Consider the following 5,284-nt stretch of genomic DNA (forward strand, 5'->3'; position numbering starts at 1 on the left):
AAATTAAACAAGAAGTATTGGTGACACATATATTTTTAAGTATGTAGTGGAGAAAAACATATTCTTCCCATTTGGTGTCTTTTTGTTTTTTTAATCAAGAGGGAACAAGTCATTGCTACTTTTGTTGACCTTCTTGGCCAATATTTAGTAACTCTAAAAGCAACCAGCTCAAAAGGATGCATTTCTGCATTGGCTACTCCTTTTTTTTTGTGCCACTTGTGAAAGGAACCAATTGGAAGACTATACATCTATACAAACTAGTTATCAAACCAAAATAATAATAATTAATAACTGTCATCAAGTTGCTTATGACTCATAGCTACTCCATAAGACAGTGTAGAATTGCCCTAATTGAAGTAGAGAGCCTCATCTTTCTCCCATGAGTAGCTGGCCATTTCGAACTGCTGACCTTGCAGTTAGCAGCCCAACACATACTCACCATACCACCTGGGCTGTAGTAGTAGAAATAAACCCCTATCAACTCCGCAGTTTAGGAAATATATTAGACTGGCTGTTAATCATGCATACAAATAAACATGGTGTCTGGACACATCCCATCTCTCTGCAATACTTCATGTACATGTAATGTTCTACATGGTCCAAGAAGGCTCAGGGTACTTAGTAATGGCCCTCCCTCCTGACCCTGGGGAGTTCTTTGGGATTTGCAAAGTAATATCCTTTCAACCAGAGTAAACCTGCTCTTCTGGGAGCCCCACATCATGAGCCTTCACCAAGGAATACCTGGTCCGAACGCTCCATTACAGTTGGCAGGCACCCAATACCAAACCAGAGCACCAAGTGCCTGAAAAGGTAAAAGACCAAGTATCAGAAGAAAACATATCGAAAGATGATTAAGGTCTTAATTAAGTTGGTAAAAAGTTAACTTGGAGCAAGGAATAAATATGGAGCAGAATTTTGGGGTAAATTCTGTTTCATGTCAATAATCTAGGATATAAAAGATTCCTACCTCTCCCCTTTGGTTCTGGCCACTAATCCTTCTCAGTGGAAGAGTTTGGAGAAAGCTTTGCTGTTCTGAAATGAAAATACCCTGAGAGGCATCCAGTTAGACCCTCTGTCCACTTCGACCATGTCCTGGGGGGAGAAAGCTTAAGCTAGGAGTCAGGGCCTCAGTGACCACATACTTTCTCTATGAGCATGGACAAGTCACACCTTTCGTGTACAACTCTGTTTCCTCATTTTTAAAATGAGCAAATTAACCTAGAAGATCCCTAAGGATTCTACATATTTCTGAGAAGACATTTTTAAATCTACTTTTTGTGTCAAAGTGTGTGGCGTGGTAGATAGACTGGTACCTCTCTCCTCCCCTACTTCTATCAACGATACCCATATCCCAATCCCAGATACCCGTGACTGAAACTGTGCTGCACAATACTTCCTTAAAGTGCTGAAAAATAAGGAAGTTACCCTGAGGTATCATGTGTGCCTGACCCAAGTCAGGCATTTTCAATTGCCTCTCATGCATGGGAAAGTTGGATACTGAATAAGAAAAACCAAAGAAGAATGATGGATTTGAACTATGGTCCTAAAGAAGAATGCCGAAAGTACCATGGACTGACAAATAGCCCACAACTCTGTGTTGGAAGAAGAACAACCAGAATGCTCCCTCGGGGCGAGGATGGTGAGATTTCATCCCATGCACTTTGGCTATGTTGTCGGGAGAGATCAGGCCCTGGGAAAAGACTTCTTGGTAAAGTAGAAGGGGTGTGAAAATGAGGATGCCCTTTAATTAGATGAATTGACACAGTGGCTACAATGGGCTAAGACATAAGAACAATTGTGAAATTGGCACAGATCAGTGTTTCATTCTATATTACATGTGATTTGGAAGCAACTCAATGGCACCTAACAACAAAATATTAATTTTCACTGTCAAATGTGATTCAGTTAAAGATCGTGAGATGGGGATATGAATTTTCCTGGTTGTTCTCATGAGGGAGGTAGGAGTATTAGAATCAGAGAGGGAGACGTGACAATAAAAAGAAATAATATGATTGTGAGCTGAGGAAATTTACCAAAGAAAACGAGCTCATTTCTGACTACTGGGATGCAGAAATGTAAGGTAATAAATCACTATTGTTTTAGCATACTCTGTGTTAATTTGCCACAATAAAATATCTCAAAAAGCTCACTGCCATTGATTCAGTTATGATTTATAGCTACCGTGTAAGACAGGGTAGAATTACCCTTGTGAGACAGTCACCCCTTATAGGAGTAGAAAGCCCCAACTTTCTCATTCTGAGTAGCTTGTGGTTTTGAACTTCTGACTGGGGGTCAGTTAGCAGCTTAATGTATAACCACTAAATGCAGCATTCAGGGAAATTGTGGTAAATACTTTTGATTGTCCAGAAAGCGAGGATCTATAGGATTGTGAGGCTCCAGAAAGCAGGTGGTACTTTGTAGGGAGTGGCAAATGTGTGAGGTAAACCAACAAGAAGAAGGGAAAATAGCATCAGGTAAGGTTTTCATACTAACATAGTGTCCTATGGCAATAAATCCAAATACTTACAAATACAATCTACCAATGTGCAATCTCCTCTTTATTCAAAGATAATGAGTAATCAACAAGAAAAGCATTGCATTTAAATATCGCCCTTCCTGTCCCCAAAACCAAGCCCAACCAAACTCACTGCCATCTAGTCAATGCTGACTCATAGCGACCCCTGTGGGTTTGCCTGAGAAGGTAACTGTTTGTGGGAGTAGAAAGCCAGTTTTTCTCCCACAGAGTGCTGGTGGTTTAGAACTATCGACCATACTGATCGCAGCCCATCCCTTAACCAGTACGCCACCCATACACATACCAATGGTATATCACTAAATGTATCATCCACTCATGCACTCATTCCTCCTTTTGTTCATTTGCTAATTTATTTTGAAAAGTATCTGCGTGCTCAGAAACCCTATATATATCAGAATCAGATATACCATGAATGTATACGATGAATCAGAGTCAACTTGGTAACAGTGAGACAGTGAGGGTTTTGGGTTTTTGTTTTAGGGGATACGTCCATTAGAGTCCCTGAGTGGTGCAAATGATGAACAAGTTCACCTACGTGCACCTCAGAAGAAAGATCTGGGGTTGACTTCTAAGAATCAGCCATTGAAACCCTGTAGAGTACAATTCTTCTCGAGCACAACTTGGGGTTACCACGAGTCAGAACTGACTCCATGACAATGGGCTTCATTTTGTTTTGTATACAATACATGATTAAATAACAATGCTAATAATTCTTTTGTGGCTTTAAAAGTGGTAGAAAATATACTTAGTAAAATATATATGAAGGTGTCACCAAACTCAAAAACCAAACTCACTGCTATCCAGTCAATGCTTCGGCGTAGTGGCCCGACAGGACAGGGTAACAATGCACCCCGCCACTTCCCAAGACTGTAACTCTTATGGGACTAGAAGGCCCATCTTTCTCCCACGGAGCCGCCAGTGGCTGCGAGCTGCATGACCTGCAGTTCTAAACCACCAGTGGCTCCTCAGGTGAAAGACCAGGCTCCCTACTCCTATAAACACTGCTCAGAAACCCACAGGGGCTCGCTATGAACCACCAATGACTCGAGGGCTGTGAGTTCAGTTTGGGTTTGGGATCTTGCAGTTAGCAGCCCGACTTGTAACCCCCTTGCCACCAGCTCTCCCATGAAGAGGATCATAGGGCAGGGCAAAGGATTACGCTCTCTCAGAACGGACTCACCACAAATGAGTAATAACCACAAAAATATACAGCATGAAAAATTACAATAAAACCATTTACAGGAACATATGATGTGGGGAAGGGTAAGTAATATGATGGAGGCCAGGGACCTGAAGAGGCTCCCTGAAAGGATGCTCTCCACCCCCACTTGGAAGTAGCCAGTCAATTGAATCCTGCAGGATGAAGGGATGCTGCAGGATGAATCCTGCAGGATGAAGGGATGAAGGTGGTAAAAAGTGATGGAAGAGGAGTGACCTACATGGAGAGATTTGCAGAAGCAAAAATCCCAGGATGAAGGGGCATGGCGTCTTCAAGGGGAACAGACTCAAATAGAGTGGCTAGGAGAAGGGAAACAAAGGAGAGCGCTGTGCAAAGAAAATACCAAAGGCTGGCCAGCCCAATTGAGCCAGGGTAAGAATTAAGACTTTAATTTTTTTAATAAAACAAAAGCATCTTTATTATAATAAATTAATCCAGTGACATCCACAAATCAGTTGGTTAGTGCAATAAGAGCCTCCAGCACATGGCCCATGTGCTCCCACAAGCTCGGCTCAGCTGCTGCGCTGGAAATCTCCATCTCGGTCATTATCAGCTCCACAGCTTCTCTCTTGATGGTGACTTTTGTTAGTTCCTTCTCCCACATCTGATTGGTTTTCTGTTCCCTGGATCATCTGTCTCCAATCACGGACATGGCCATCGCCAGGTTGGAATGCTGGATCTCCTTCTCCACATAGTCGGTGACACGCACCAGGTCCGCTCCACCACTATCATGCTTCCCAGGCTTTACGGGAGGCCGCTCCTGACTACTGTCCCCAGTCTCCAACTCCACTTCCACATCCCCTTCATTAACCATAACAATCCCAGTGCTCATTTAAAGAGATCTCAATACAGGCAGGTACATGTGTAAATACATTTATATATGATGATGGGGAAATAGATCTATGTACATTTATTTATAAGTTTAGTATTAAAGAAGCAGATGGACATTGGACCTCTACTTAAGTACTCCCTCAGCACAAGAACACTTTGTTATAATAATCCGGCACTCTGAGACACTCACCTTCCCAACACGATCGCTGAAGACAAAACAGTGCATAAGCAAATGTGGTGAAGAAAGCTGTCAAAAGATATAGTGTCTGGGGTCTTAAAGGCTTAAAGATAGACAAGCAGCCATCTAGCTGAGAAGAAACAAAGCCCACATGGAAGAAGCACACCAGCCTGTGTGATCAAGAGGTGTCGATGGGATCAGGTATCAGACATCAAAGACCCAGAGCAAAAAAATCATAATGTGAATGAGGTGGGGAGTTTGAAGTAGAGGCTCAAAGCCAATCTGTAAGCAATTGGACATTCCCTCACTGAAGGTTTGTGGGGAGAAGATGGACCAGGCAGGGTGCAGTATAGCACCGATGAAACATATAACTTTCCTCTAGTTCTTTAATGCTCCCCCCACCACCCCACTCCCAACTATCATGACCTCAATTCTACTTTACAAATCTGGCTAGACCAGAGCATGTACATGGGTACAGATAAGAGGTGGAAACACAGGGAATACAGAACAGATAAACCCC

General features: G+C 42.6%; 1 pseudogene; it reads right to left on the reverse strand.

Annotated features, from left to right (window-relative positions):
- Positions 1-4,206: 4,206 nt before the first annotated feature.
- Positions 4,207-4,569, reverse strand: LOC142447041 (huntingtin-interacting protein K pseudogene; annotated as a pseudogene).
- Positions 4,570-5,284: the final 715 nt, after the last annotated feature.

The sequence above is a fragment of the Tenrec ecaudatus genome, chromosome 4 (genome assembly GCF_050624435.1).
Source record: "Tenrec ecaudatus isolate mTenEca1 chromosome 4, mTenEca1.hap1, whole genome shotgun sequence".
In the NCBI taxonomy this organism is placed as follows: domain Eukaryota; kingdom Metazoa; phylum Chordata; class Mammalia; order Afrosoricida; family Tenrecidae; genus Tenrec; species Tenrec ecaudatus.